General features: G+C 52.0%; 3 non-coding genes across 3 annotated transcripts; all 3 read right to left on the reverse strand.

Moving 5' to 3' along the window:
* Positions 1-5,935: 5,935 nt before the first annotated feature.
* trnar-acg lies at positions 5,936-6,008 on the reverse strand. Its single transcript has one exon. It is a non-coding gene; the product is annotated as a tRNA-Arg (tRNA).
* Positions 6,009-9,818: 3,810 nt separating this feature from the next.
* Positions 9,819-9,891, reverse strand: trnar-acg. Its single transcript has one exon. It is a non-coding gene; the product is annotated as a tRNA-Arg (tRNA).
* Positions 9,892-13,593: 3,702 nt separating this feature from the next.
* trnar-acg lies at positions 13,594-13,666 on the reverse strand. Its single transcript has one exon. It is a non-coding gene; the product is annotated as a tRNA-Arg (tRNA).
* Between the last annotated feature and the right edge of the window lie 1,553 nt (positions 13,667-15,219).

Here is a 15,219-nt window from a genome sequence, read left to right on the forward strand (position 1 = left end):
GAAAAACTCAGCAGGTCCGGCAGCATCTGCGGACAGGGACTCAGTTAACGTTTCGAGTCCGTATGACTCTTCAACAGAACTAAGGAAAAATAGAAAAGAGGTGAAGCATCAGCTGGTTTAAGGGAGGGTGGGACAGGAAGAGCTGGATAGAGGGACAGTGATAGGTGGAGATAACCAAAAGATGTAACAGACAAAAGAACAAAGCGGTGTTGAAGGTGGTGATATTATCTAAGGAATGTGCTAGTGAAGGGTAGAAAGCAGGACGAGCAAGGTACAGATAGACCTAGTGGGGGTGGGGTGGGGGTGAAGGTACAGATAGCCCTATTGGGGGTGGGGTTGAAGATACAGAGAGCCCTAGTGGGGGTGGGGGTGAAGGTACAGATAGCCCTAGTGGGGGTGCGGTGGGGTGAAGGTACAGATAGCCCTAGTGGGGGTGGGGGGAAGGTACAGATAGCCCTAGTGGGGGTGGGGGTGAAGGTACAGATAGCCCTAGTGGGGGCGGGGTGGGTGTGAAGGTACAGATAACCCTAGTGGGTTGGGGTGGGGGTGAAGGTACAAATAGCCCTAGTGGGGGTGGGGTGGGGGTGAAGGTACAGACAGCCCTAGTGGGTTAGGGTGGGGGTGAAGGTACAAATAGCCCTAGTGGGGGTGGGGTGGGGGTGAAGGTACAGATAGCCCTAGTGGGGGTGGGGGTGGGGTGAAGTTACAGTTAGCCCTAGTGGGGGTGGGGTGGGGGTGAAGGTACAGATAGCACTAGTGGGGGTGGGGTGGGGGTGAAGGTACAGATAGCCCTAGTGGGGGTGGGGTGGGGGTGAAGGTACTGATAGCCCAAGTGGGGTTGGGGGGAAGGTACAGATAGCCCTAGTGGGGGTGGGGTGGGGGTGAAGGTACAGATGGCCCGAGTGGGGGTGTGGGGTGGGGGTGAAGGTACAGATAGCCCTAGTGGGGGTGGGGTGGGCGTGAAGGTACATATAGCCCTAGTGGGGGTAAGTGTGAAGGTACAGATATCCCTAGTGGGGTAAGGGTGAAGGTACAGATACCCTTATTCTGGAAGGCTGTAAAGTGCCTAGTCGGAAGACGAGGTGTTGTTCCTCCAGTTTGCATTGGGCTTCCCTGGAACAATGCAGCAAGCCAAGGACAGACATGTGGGCAAGAGAGCAGGGTGGAGGGTTAAAATGGCAAGCGACAGGGAGGTCTGGGTGATGCTTGCGGACAGAGTGAAGGTGTTCCCCAAAGCGGGTTACCCAGTCTGCGTTTGGTCTCTCCAATGTAGAGGAGACAACATTGGGAGCAGCGAATGCAGTAACTAAGTTGAGGGAAGTACAAGAGTAATGTTGCTTCACTTGAAAGGAGTGTTTGGGCCCTTGGACAGTGAGCAGAGAGGAAGTGAAGGGGCAGGTGTTGCACCTTCTGCGGTTGCATGGGAAGGTGCCATAAGAGGGGGTTGAGGTGTAGGGGGTGATGGAGGAGTGGACCAGGGTGTCCCGGAGGGAGCGATCCCTGCAGAATGCCACCGGGGGGGGGTGAATGGAAGATGTGTTTGGTGGTGACATCATGCTGGAGTTGGCGGAAATGGCGGAGGATGATCCTTTGAATGCGGAGGCTGGTGGGGTGATAAGTGAGGACAAGGGGGACCCTATCATGTTTCTGGGAGGGAGGAGAAGGCGTGACGGCAGATGCGCGGGAGATGGGCCGGACACGGTTGAGGGCCCTGTCAACGACCGTGGGTGGAAAACCTCGGTTAAGGAAGAAGGAGGAGATGTCAGAGAAACTGTTTTAGAAGGTAGCATCATCGGAACAGATGCGACGGAGGCGAAGGAACTGAGAGAATGGGATGGAGTCCTTACAGGAAGCGGGGTGTGAGGAGCTGTAGTCGAGGTAGCTGTGGGAGTCGGTAGATTTGTAATGGATATTGGTGGACAGTCTATCACCAGAGATTGAGACAGAGAGGTCAAGGAAGGGAAGGGAAGTGTCAGAGATGGACCACGTGAAAATGATGGAGGGGCGGAGATTGGAAGCAAAATTAATAAATGTTTCCAAGTCCCGTCGAGAGCATGAAGCGGCACCGAAGTAATCATCGATGTACCGGAGAGAGTTGTGGAAGGGGGCCGGAGTAGGACTGCAACAAGGAATGTTCCACATACCCCATAAAGAGACAGGCGTAGCTGGGGCCCATGCGGGTACCCATAGCCACACCTTTTGTTTGGAGGAAGTGAGCGGAGTTGAAGGAGAAATTGTTCAGCGTGAGAACAAGTTCAGCCAGACGGAGGAGAGTAGTGGTGGGTGGGGATTGTTCGGGCCTCTGTTCGAGGAAGAAGCTAAGGGCCCTCAGACCATCCTGGTGGGGGATGGAGGTGTAGAGGGATTGGACGTCCATGGTGAAGAGGAAGCGGTTGGGGCCAGGGAACTGGAAATTGTTGATGTGACGTAAGGTGTCAGAGGAATCACGGATGTAGGTGGGAAGGGACTGGACAAGGGGAGGGAGAAGGGAGTCAAGATAACGAGAAATGAGTTCTGTGGGGCAGGAGCAAGCTGACACGATCGGTCTACCGGGGCAGTTCTGTTTGTGGATTTTGGGTAGGAGATAGAAGCGGGCCGTCCGAGGTTGGGTGACTATCAGGTTGGAAGCTGTGGGAGGGAGATCCCCAGAGGAGATGAGGTCAGTGACAGTCCTGGAAACAATGGCTTGATGTTCAGTGGTGGGGTCATGGTCCAGGGAGAGGGAGGAGGAAGTGTCTGCGAGTTGACGCTCAGCCTCCGCGAGGTAGAGGTCAGTGCGCCAGACAACAACAGCACCACCCTCGTCAGCTGGTTTGATGGCAGTGTCAGGGTTGGACCTGAGAGAACGGAGAGCAGCAAGTTCAGAGAGAGAGAGATTAGAGTGGGTGAGAGGAGCAGAGAAATTGAGACGACTAATGTCGCGCCGACAGTTCTCAATGAACAGGTCAAGAGAAGGTAAGAATCCAGAGGGAGGGGTCCAGGTGGAGGGAGAATATTGGTGGTGGGTGAAAGGATCCGTTGAACGGGGAGAGGACTCCTGCCCAAAGAAGTGAGCCCGGAGACGAAGATGGCGGAAGAAGAGTTCAGGATCGTGCCGAGCACGAAATTCATTGAGGTGAGGGCGTAAGGGTATGAAACTGAGTCCTTTACTGAGCACTGAACCTTCAGCATCAGCGTCGGGAAGGTCGGGGGTGTAGTGAATACACAACTGGGGCTGGGATTGGAACAGAGGGACAAGCAGGGGTGTCGATGAGTTGTTGGCGCTTCGAAAGGTTCTCATGGAATATCAAAGACATTTTTCCCTCAAATGTATCTGGAGTTTGTGAACTGTTTTTAAAAGCTTTGCTCCCTCCTAACCAGCCAGGATTTGAACCTGGAATCTTCTGATCCGTAGTACGGACGCATTATCCATTGCGCCACTGGCCCAGATGTGAACGGCCAGCGACAGTTCCTACAAATTGTTCCGACTCTCCTGTTATGATTCAGCAGTCGGTGAGGCCGAGTTATTTAAAATCCCAGAGCAAAATGCTCAACAACTGTCATCACCTAGATTTCCAATCGGTGTGTTTGGAGTTGCAACTCCAAACTCAGGAATAAGACCACCAGGTCTCCAGAGCTTTTATATCCAACTAAATGAGACATGTATTAGGTTACAACAAGGTATTAAACACACACATAAAAGCAAAAATAACTGCAGAGGCTGGAAATCCGAAACAAATAGAGCTGGAAAAACTCAACAGGTCCGGCAGCATCTGCGGAGAGGGACGCAGTTAACGTTTCGAGTCCGTATGACTCTTCAACAGAACTAAGGAAGAATAGAAAAGAGGTGAAGCATCAGCTGGTTTAAGGGAGGGTGGGACAGGTAGAGCTGGATAGAGGGCCAGTGATAGGTGGAGATAACCAAAAGATGTTACAGACAAAAGAACAAAGCGGTGTTGAAGGTGGTGATATTACCTAAGGAATGTGCTAGTGAAGGGTAGAAAGCAGGACGAGCAACGTACAGATAGACCTAGTGGGGGTGGGGTGGGGGGAAGGTACAAATAGCCCTAGTGGGGTTGGGGTGGGGGTGAAGGTACAGATAGATTTGGATCAGAAAGTGGGTGGGGATGGAGGAGAGAGTTCATGATCTAAAGTTGTTGAACTCAATATTCAGACCGGAAGGCTCTAAAGTGCCTAGTGGGAAGATGAGGTGTTGTTCCTCCAGTTTGCGTTGGGCTTCACTGGAACAATGCAGCAAACCAAGGACAGACATGTGGGCAAGAGAGCAGGGTGGAGGGTTAAAATGGCAAGCGACAGGGAGGTCTGGGTGATGCTTGCGGACAGACTGAAGGTGTTCCCCAAAGCGGGTCACCCAGTCTGCGTTTGGTCCCGCCAATGTAGAGTAGACAACATTGGGAGCAGTGAATGCAGTAACTAAATTGAGGGAAGTACAAGAGTAATGTTGCTTCACTTGAAAGGAGTGTTTGGGCCCTTGGACAGTGAACAAAGAGGAAATGAAGGGGCAGGTGTTGCACCTTCTGCGGTTGCATGGGAAGGTGCCATAGGAGGGGGTTGAGGTGTAGGGGGTGATGGAGGAGTAGACCAGGGTGTCCTGGAGGGAACAATCCCTGCAGAATGCCACCGGGCGGGGTGAAGGGAAGGGGTGTTGGGTGCTGGCATCATGCTGGAGTTGGCGGAAATGGCGGAGGATGATCCTTTGAATGCGGAGGCTGGTGGTGTGATAAGTGAGGACAAGGGGGACCCTATCATGTTTCTGGGAGGGAGGAGAAGGCGTGAGGGCGGATGCGCGGGAGATGGGCCGGACACGGTTGAGGGCCCTGTCAACGACCGTGGGTGGAAAACCTCGGTTAAGGAAGAAGGAGGACATGACAGAGGAACTGGTTTTGAAGGTAGCATCATCGGAACAGATGCGACGGAGGCGAAGGAACTGAGAGAATTGGATGGAGTCCTTACAAGAAGCGGGGTGTGAGGAGCTGTAGTCGAGGTAGCTGTGGGAGTCGGTGGGTTTGTAATGGATATTGGTGGACAGTCTATCACCAGAGATTGAGACTGAGAGGTCAAGGAAGGGAAGGGAAGTGTCAGAGATGGACCACGTGAAAATGATGGAGGGGTGGAGATTGGAAGCAAAACTAATAAATGTTTCTGTTTGTAGATTTTGGGTAGGAGGTAGAAGCGGGCACTCCGAGGTTGGGCGACTATCAGGTTGGAAGCTGTGGGAGGGAGATCCCCAGAGGAGATGAGGTCAGTGACAGTCCTGGAAACATTGGCTTGATGTTCAGTGGTGGGGTCATGGTCCAGGGAGAGGGAGGAGGAAGTGTCTGCGAGTTGACGCTCAGCCTCCGCGAGGTAGAGGTCAGTGCGCCAGACAACAACAGCACCACCCTCGTCAGCGGGTTTGATGACAATGTCAGGGTTGGACCTGAGAGAACGGAGTGCAGCAAGTTCAGAGAGAGAGAGATTAGAGTGGGTGAGAGGAGCAGAGAAATTGAGACGACTAATGTCGTGCCGACAGTTCTCAATGAAAAGGTCAAGAGAAGGTAAGAATCCAGAGGGAGGGGTCCAGGTGGAGGGAGAATATTGGTGGTGGGTGAAAGGATCTGTTGAACGGGGAGAGGACTCCTGCCCAAAGAAGTGAGCCCGGAGACGAAGACTGCAGAAGAAGAGTTCAGCATCGTGCCGAGCACGAAATTCATTGAGGTGAGGGCGTAAGGGTATGAAACTGAATCCTTTACTGAGCACTGAACCTTCAGCATCAGAGTGGGGAAGGTCAGGGGGTGTAGTGAATACACAACTGGGGCTGGGATTGGAACAGAGGGACAAGCAGGGGTGTCGATGAGTTGTTGGCGCTTCGAATGGTTTTCATTGAATATCAAAGACATTTTTCCCTCAAATGTAACTGGAGTTTGTGAACTATTTTTAAAAGCTTTGCTCCCTCCGAACCAGCCAGGATTCGAACCTGGAATCTTCTGATCCGTAGTCAGACGCGTTATCCATTGCGCCACTGGCCCAGATGTAAAAGGCCAGCGACAGTTCCTACAAATTGTCCCGACTCTCCTGTTATGAATCAGCAGTCGGTGAGGCCGAGTTATTTAAAATCCCAGAGCAAAATGTTCAACAACTGTCATCACCTAGATTTCTAATCGGTGTGTTTGGAGTTGCAGCACCAAACTCAGGAATAAGACCACCAGGTCTCCAGAGCTTTTATATCCAACTAAATGAGACATGTATTAGGTTACAACAAGGTATTAAACACACACACATGGCTGTACATTGTGTCCTAACCAGAGCTGGATAGAGGGCCAGTGATAGGTGGAGGGAAAGGAGAGATTGTCAATGATGTCATAGACAAAAGGACAAAGGGGTAAGAGAGTTTGGAGAGCGGGGAGAAGAGAGTTTGGAGAGCGGGGAGAAGAGAGTTTGGAGAGCGGGGAGGAGAGAACTTGGAGAGCGGGGAGGAGAGAGTTTGGACAGTGGGGAGAAGAGAGTTTGGAGAGCGGGGAGGAGAGAGTTTGGAGTGCGGGCAGGAGAGAACTTGGAGAGCGGGGAGAAGAGAGTTTGGAGAGTGGGGAGGAGTGAGTTGGGTAAGGGAGTTTGGAGAGTGGGAGGAGAGAGTTTAGAGGGGGGGATTGAATGTGTAACCACTCATTCCTCTGGCTTGTACAGTTTGAATATTGAATCAGAAAGAAAACCCTGAGTAAAAACTTGATATTGTCACAGATTGGCCGCTTTCCTTGGTTATTAACCTCCACCGCCCCCTGTCAGGCCAGCTCCGGAACTACAAGTAGCAGCTTCTCTCTCTCTCTCGCTGGTTGGCGCTGCCTCGCCCCCTGTAGTTTCAAGTCAGGATGGTGAGCGGCTGGTGGGGGAGGGGGGGAACTCTCCCGGGGGTGAAGTTACCCCCTTGTCGGTCCAGGCTGCGGAGTTGGGCGGCGCTGTCGAAGGAGCCTTGGTGAGTTGCTGCAGTGCATCTTGTAGATGGCACACACGCTGCTGCTACTGTGCGTCGGTGGGTGGAGGGAGTGAATGTTTGTGGATGGGAGGCCCATCGAGCTGGGGGCTGCTTTGGGCTGCATTGATTTTCAGAACCCTGCTCCCTCCGGACCTTTCACACCGAGTTTATCCCAGTTTGTATTGATGTAGGTGGAACCCCTACTCCTACTTCCCCTGCATTTCACGGCAATTTCCCTCTAGGTCTGCCCCCTCCATCTCCCCTTTACCGCTTGAGGGTCGATGGTACATCCCCAGCATCATGATGGCCTCTTTGGTTCCTGCATTTTTTATGCTGTTCCGCTTTTGACCCCTTGCCCTTGAGAAAGCGGGGGTAACCTGGGCAATTGTGAAACCGTCCATTTTGGCAGGAAGATTGAAAGGGAAGCCTGTTATCCGAATGGTGAGAGATTGCAGAGCTCTGAGACGCAGAGGGATCTGAGTGTCCTAGTGCATGAATCACAGAAGGTTAGTGTGAAGTGTATTATCTAAATGGTGAGAGATTGCAGAGCTCTGAGACACAGAGGGATCTGGGTGTCCTAGTGCATGAATCACAGAAGGTTAGTATGAAGTGTGTTATCTAAATGGTGAGAGATTGCAGAGCTCTGAGACACAGAGGGATCTGGGTGTCCTAGTGCATGAATCACAGAAGGTTAGTTTGCAGGTATAGCAGGTCATTAGAAAAGCTGATAGAAAGTTATCATTTATTGTGAAGGGAGTTGAATATAAAAGTCGGGAGGTTATGCTTCAGTTATACAGGGCAGTGGTGAGACCACATCTGGAGTGTCAAGTACAGAGTTGGTGTCCTTATTTAAGGAAGGATGTAAATGAGTGGGAAGCAGTTCAGAGATGGTTTACCAGACTAATGCCAGGAATGTGCAGCCTGTTTTATGAGGGAAGGTCAGACAGGTTGGCTTGTACCCGCTGGAGTTCAGGAGAGTGAGAGGGGACTCGACTGAAAGCTTTTAAGATCCTGAGGGGGGTCTTGGACAGGGTGGGATGTGGAAAAGATGTTTCCTCTTACGGGAGAATCTAGAACAGGGTGGGGGGGGGTCACTGTTTAAAAATAAGGAGTCGTCCCATTTAGGACAGAGTCGAGGGGAAACGATTCTCTCTCCGAGGGTGGCGAGTCTTTGGAACTCTCTCCCTCACAAGGCGGTGGGGAGCGGAGCCTTTTGGAGGGAAAAGGAGATAGATTCTTGATGAACGAGGTGGGGGGTGGGGTGGAAGGTTATCGGGGGTGTGGGCAGGGAATGTGGGCTTGAGGTGACGATCGGATCAGCCACCATCTTATCGAATGGGGGGGGTTGGGTGGGGGGGTGGATAGCAGGCACCGAGGGGCCGACTGGCTCCCGATTCGCACGCTGGGACGGGGTACGGTGGAGACAGAAGGTGTGGGATTAACTCTTGTTGAACGCCGTCATCACCCAGAGAGCCTATCCTAAAAGCCCTCGGCGAGCTGACGAATGGGCATCTGTGTATGTAGTCAGCCCACCCCCGACCCCCACCACCACCCAACAACAACCCCCCCCCCCGGCTCTGTCATTTGCGATAAAGGTAAACGTATCCAAAGGAATTTTCCACCAACACGACTTATTTTTTAAAAAAAAAAATAACCGGTTTGAATTTATTTCCAGAAACTTTTTTTCCGTCCAAAGGAACCATCATTGGGTTAACTTTTTGAAGGTAAACTCACTCCCGAGACGTCTCCCCCAGTGACTTTTCGACTGGGCGCCTGTGGGAGTTTTCCCTGGACTTTATCTCGAAAGCCCCCTCGGCTTCTTAAAAACTAGTTTCAACTCATTTGAAGAAATTTATCTTTCCGGTTGAACTTTTGTAACAAAACCAAATAACTTAAGTTCTCTTCAAAGATGTTCCTCCATAGAACTTGCAGCGAGTTGGCCAATATCTATCTGAATTAGTTTTATCTTGTTGCACTGAATCACACAGAGTGCAGAAGAGGCCCTTCGGCCCATCGAGTCTGTACGAGTGCAGAAGAGGCCCTTCGGCCCATCGAGTCTGTACCGGACACCGTGAGAAACCCCTGACCTACCTCCCTAACCACACTGACCAGCACTTGGCCCCCACAGCCTCGAATGTTAGGAGGTGCTGAGCGCTCGTCCAGGGGCTTTTTAAAGGGTGTGAGGCTAACCCACCCTCCACCACCCTCCCAGGCAGCGCATTCCACACCCTCACCACCCTCTGGGTAAGAAAGTTTCTCTTCACATCTCCCCCCCCTAAACCTCCTGCCCCTCACCTTGAACTTATGGCCCCCTCGTGACTGACCCTTCAACTAAGGGGAACAGCTGCTCCCTACCCACCCTGTCCAAGCCCCTCATAATCTTGTCCACCTCGATCAGGTCACCCCTCAGTCTTCTCTGCTCCAACGCAAACAACCCAAGTCTATCCAAACCTCTCTTCATCACTTAAATGTTTCATCCCCCAGGCAACATCCTGGTGAATCTCCTCTGCACCCCCTCCAGTGCAATCACATCCTTCCTATAATGTGGCGACCAGAACTGCACACAGTACTCCAGCTGTGGCCTCACCAAGGGTCTATACAACTCCAACATCACCTCCCTACTTTTGTAATCTATGCCTCGATTGATAAAGGCAAGAGTCCCCTGTGCCTTTTTCACCAACCCCACTAATATGCCCCCTCCGCCTTCAGAGATCTATGGACACACACGCCAAGGTCCCTTTGTTCCCCAGAACTTCCTAGTGCCATATCGTTCATTGAATACTTCCTTGTCCAATTACTCCTTCCAAAGATATTTCTCCCAAGAGTTTAACATGAGTTTGTTAACTATGTTTAAAAGCTTTGCTCTTTCCGAACCAGCCAGGATTCGAACCTGGAATCTTCTGAGCCGTAGTCGGACGCGTTATCCATTGCGCCACTGGCCCAGATGTGAAAGGCCAGCGACAGTTCCTACAAATTGTCCCGACTCTCCTGTTATGATTCAGCAGTCGGTGAGGCCGAGTTATTTAAAATCCCAGAGCAAAATGTTCAACAACTGTCATCACCTAGATTTCCAATCGGTGTGTTTGGAGTTGCAGCACCAAACTCAGGAATAAGACCACCAGGTCTCCAGAGCTTTTATATCCAACTAAATGAGACATGTATTAGGTTACAACAAGGTATTAAACACAGACATAAAAGCAAAACAATCTGCAGAGGCTGGAAATCCGAAACAAATAGAGCTGGAAAAGCTCAGCAGGTCCGGCAGCCTCTGCGGAGAGGGACACAGTTAATGTTTCGAGTCCGTATGACTCTTCAACAGAACTAAGGAAATATAGAAAAGAGGTGAAGCATCAGCTGGTTTAAGGGAGGGTGAGACAGGTAGAGCTGGATAGAGGGACAGTGATAGGTGGAGATAACCAAAAGATGTCACAGACAAAAGAACAAAGCGGTGTTGAAGGTGGTGATATTATCGAAAGGAAAGTGCTAGTGAAGGGTAGAAAGCAGGACGAGAAACGTACAGATAGACCTAGTGGGGGTGGGGTGGGGAGGGGGGGAAATGTACAGATAGCTCTAGTGGGGGTGGGGGTGGGGTGAAGGTACAGATAGCCCTAGTCGGGGTGGGGGTGAAGGTACAGATAGCCCTAGTGGGGGTGGGGGTGGGGTGAAGGTACAGAAAGCACTAGCGGGGTTGGAGTGGGGGGAATGTACAGATAGCCCTAGTGGGGGTGGGGTGGGGGTGAAGGTACAGATAGCCCTAGTCGGGGTGGGGGTGAAGGTACAGATAGCCCTAGTGGGAGTGGGGTGGGGTTGGAGTGGGGGGAATGTACAGATAGCCCTAGTGGGGGTGGGGTGGGGGTGAAGGTACAGATATCCCGAGTGGGGGTGGGGTGAAGGTACAGATAGCCCTAGTGGGGGTGGGGTGGGGGCGAAGGTACAGATTGCTGGAGTGGGGGTGGTGTGGGGGGAAGGTACAGATAGCCCTAGTGGGGGTGGGGTGGGGGTGAAGGTACAGATAGCCCTAGTGGGGGTGGGGTGGGGGTGAAGGTACAGATAGCCCTAGTGGGGGTGGGGGTGAAGGTACAGATAGAACTAGTGGGTGTGTGGTGGGGGGTGAAGGCACAGATAGCCCTAGTGGGGTTGGGGTGGGGAAGAAGGTACAGATAGCCCTAGTGGGGTTGGGGTGGGGAAGAAGGTACAGATAGACCTAGTGGGGGTGAGGGTACGGATAGACCTAGTGGGGGTGGGGTGGGGGTGAAGGTACAGAGAGATTTGGATCAGAAAGTGGGTGGGGATGGAGGAGAGAGTTCATGATCTAAAGTTGTTGAACTCAATATTCAGTCCGGAAGGCTGTAAAGTGCCTAGTCGGAAGATGAGGTGTTGTTCCTCCATTTTGCGTTGGGCTTCACTGGAACAATGCAGCAAACCAAGGACAGACATGTGGGCAAGAGAGCAGGGTGGAGGGTTAAAATGGCAAGCGACAGGGAGGTCTGGGTGATGCTTGCGGACAGACTGAAGGTGTTCCCCAAAGCGGGTCACCCAGTCTGCGTTTGGTCTCTCCAATGTAGAGGAGACAACATTGGGAGCAGTGAATGCAGTAACTAAATTGAGGGAAGTACAAGAGTAATGTTGCTTCACTTGAAAGGAGTGTTTGGGCCCTTGGACAGTGAACAAAGAGGAAATGAAGGGGCAGGTGTTGCACCTTCTGCGGTTGCATGGGAAGGTGCCATAGGAGGGGGTTGAGGTGTAGGGGGTGATGGAGGAGTAGACCAGGGTGTCCTGGAGGGAACAATCCCTGCAGAATGCCACCGGGCGGGGTGAAGGGAAGGGGTGTTGGGTGCTGGCATCATGCTGGAGTTGGCGGAAATGGCGGAGGATGATCCTTTGAATGCGGAGGCTGGTGGGGTGATAAGTGAGGACAAGGGGGACCCTATCATGTTTCTGGGAGGGAGGAAGGCGTGAGGGCGGATGCGCGGGAGATGGGCCGGACACGGTTGAGGGCCCTGTCAACGACCGTGGGTGGAAAACCTCGGTTAAGGAAGAAGGAGGACATGACAGAGGAAACTGGTTTTGAAGGTAGCATCATCGGAACAGATGCGATGGAGGCGAAGGAACTGAGAAAATGGGATGGAGTCCTTACAGGAAGCGGGGTGTGAGGAGCTGTAGTCGAGATAGCTGTGGGAGTCGGTGGGTTTGTAATGGATATTGGTGGACAGTCTATCACCAGAGATTGAGACAGAGAGGTCAAGGAAGGGAAGGGAAGTGTCAGAGATGGACCACGTGAAAATGATGGAGGGGTGGAGATTGGAAGCAAAATTAATAAATGTTTCCAAGTCCCGTCGAGAGCATGAAGCAGCACCAAAGTAATCATCGATGTACCGGAGAAAGAGTTGTGGAAGGGGGCCGGAGTAGGACTGCAACAAGGAATGTTCCACATACCCCATAAAGAGACAGGCGTAGCTGGGGCCCATGCGGGTACCCATAGCCACACCTTTTATTTGGAGGAAGTGACAGGAGTTGAAGGAGAAATTGTTCAGCGTGAGAACAAGTTCAGCCAGATGGAGGAGAGTAGTGGTGGATGGGGATTGTTCGGGCCTCTGTTCGAGGAAGAAGCTAAGGGCCCTCAGACCATCCTGGTGGGGGATGGAGGTGTAGAGGGATTGGACGTCCATGGTGAAGAGGAAGCGGTTGGGGCCAGGGAACTGGAAATTGTTGATGTGACGTAAGGTGTCAGAGGAATCACGGATGTAGGTGGGAAGGGACTGGACAAGGGGAGGAGAAGGGAGTCAAGATAACGAGAAATGAGTTCTGTGGGGCAGGAGCAAGCTGACACGATCGGTCTACCGGGCCAGTTCTGTTTGTGGATTTTGGGTAGGAGGTAGAAGCGGGCACTCCGAGGTTGGGCGACTATCAGGTTGGAAGCTGTGGGAGGGAGATCCCCAGAGGAGATGAGGTCAGTGACAGTCCTGGAAACATTGGCTTGATGTTCAGTGGTGGGGTCATGGTCCAGGGAGAGGGAGGAGGAAGTGTCTGCGAGTTGACGCTCAGCCTCCGCGAGGTAGAGGTCAGTGCGCCAGACAACAACAGCACCACCCTTGTCAGCGGGTTTGATGACAATGTCAGGGTTGGACCTGAGAGAACGGAGAGCAGCAAGTTCAGAGAGAGAGAGATTAGAGTGGGTGAGAGGAGCAGAGAAATTGAGATGACTATTGTCGCGCCGACAGTTCTCAATGAAAAGGTCAAGAGAAGGTAAGAATCCAGAGGGAGGGGTCCAGGTGGAGGGAGAATATTGGTGGTGGGTGAAAGGATCCGTTGAACGGGGAGAGGACTCCTGCCCAAAGAAGTGAGCCCGGAGACGAAGATGGCGGAAGAAGAGTTCAGCATCGTGCCGAGCACGAAATTCATTGAGGTGAGGGCGTAAGTTTATGAAACTGAGACCTTTACTGAGCACTGAACCTTCAGCATCAGAGTCGGGAAGGTCAGGGGGTGTAGTGAATACACAACTGGGGCTGGGATTGGAACAGAGGGACAAGCAGGGGCGGCGATGAGTTGTTGGCGTTTCGAATGGTTTTCATGGAATATCAAAGACATTTTTCCCTCAAATGTAACTGGAGTTTGTGAACTATTTTTAAAAGCTTCGCTCCCTCTGAACCAGCCAGGATTCGAACCTGGAATCTTCTGATCCGTAGTCAGACGCGTTATCCATTGCGCCACTGGCCCAGATGCGAAATGACAACGACAGTTCCTACAAATTGTCCCGACTCTCCTGTTATGATTCAGCAGTCGGTGAGGCCGAGTTATTTAAAATCCCAGAGCAAAATGTTCAACAACTGTCATCACCTAGATTTCCAATCGGTGTGTTTGGAGTTGCAGATCCAAACTCAGGAATAAGACCACCAGGTCTCCAGAGCTTTTATATCCAACTAAATGTGACATGTATTAGGTTACAACAAGGTATTAAACACACACACATAAAAGCAAAAAAAACTGCAGAGGCTGGAAATCCGAAACAAATAGAGCTGGAAAAACTCAGCAGGTCCGGCAGCATCTGCGGAGAGGGACACAGTTAATGTTTCGAGTCCGTATGACTCTTCAACAGAACTAAGGAAATATAGAAAAGAGGTGAAGCATCAGCTGGTTTAAGGGAGGGTGAGACAGGTAGAGCTGGATAGAGGGACAGTGATAGGTGGAGATAACCAAAAGATGTCACAGACAAAAGAACAAAGCGGTGTTGAAGGTGCTGATATTATCGAAAGGAAAGTGCTAGTGAATGGTAGAAAGCAGGACGAGCAACGTACAGATAGAGCTAGTGGGGGTGGGGTGGGGAGGGGGGGAAATGTACAGATAGCCCTAGTGGGGGTGGGGGTGGGGTGAAGGTACAGATAGCCCTATTCTGGAAGGCTGTAAAGTGCCTAGTGGGAAGATGAGGTGTTGTTCCTCCAGTTTGTGTTGGGCTTCACTGGAACAATGCAGCAGGCCAAGGACAGACATGTGGGCAAGAGAGCAGGGTGGAGGGTTAAAATGGCAAGCGACAGGGAGGTCTGGGTGATGCTTGCGGACAGACTGAAGGTGTTCCCCAAAGCGGGTCACCCAGTCTGCGTTTGGTCTCTCCAATGTAGAGGAGACAACATTGGGAGCACCGAATGCAGTAACTAAATTGAGGGAAGTGCAAGTGAAATGTTGCTTCACTTGAAAGGAGTGTTTGGGCCCTTGGACAGTGAGCAGAGAGGAAGTGAAGGGGCAGGTGTTGCACCTTCTGCTGTTGCATGGGAAGGTGCCGTGGGAGGGGGTTGAGGTGTAGGGGGTGATGGAGGAGTGGACCAGGGTGTCCCGGAGGGAGCGATCCCTGCGGAATGCCACCGGGGGGGGTGAAGGGAAGATGTGTTTGGTAGTAGCATCATGCTGGAGTTGGCGGAAATGGCGGAGGATGATCCTTTGAATGCGAAGGCTGGTGGGATGATAAGTGAGGACAAGGGGGACCCTATCATGTTTCTGGGAGGGAGGAGAAGGTGTGAGGGCGGATGCGTGGGAGATGGGCCGGACACGGTTGAGGGCCCTGTCAACGACCGTGGGTGGAAAACCTCGGTTAAGGAAGAAGGAGGACATGTCAGAGGAACCTTTTTTGAAGGTAGCATCATCGGAACAGATGCGATGGAGGTGAAGGAACTGAGAGAATGGGATGGAGTCCTTACAGGAAGCGGGGTGTGAGGAGCTGTAGTCGAGATAGCTATGGGAGTCGGTGGGTTTGTAATGGATATTGGTGGACAGTCTAT

The sequence above is a fragment of the Carcharodon carcharias genome, assembly GCF_017639515.1.
Source record: "Carcharodon carcharias isolate sCarCar2 chromosome 27 unlocalized genomic scaffold, sCarCar2.pri SUPER_27_unloc_11, whole genome shotgun sequence".
Classification (NCBI taxonomy): domain Eukaryota; kingdom Metazoa; phylum Chordata; class Chondrichthyes; order Lamniformes; family Lamnidae; genus Carcharodon; species Carcharodon carcharias.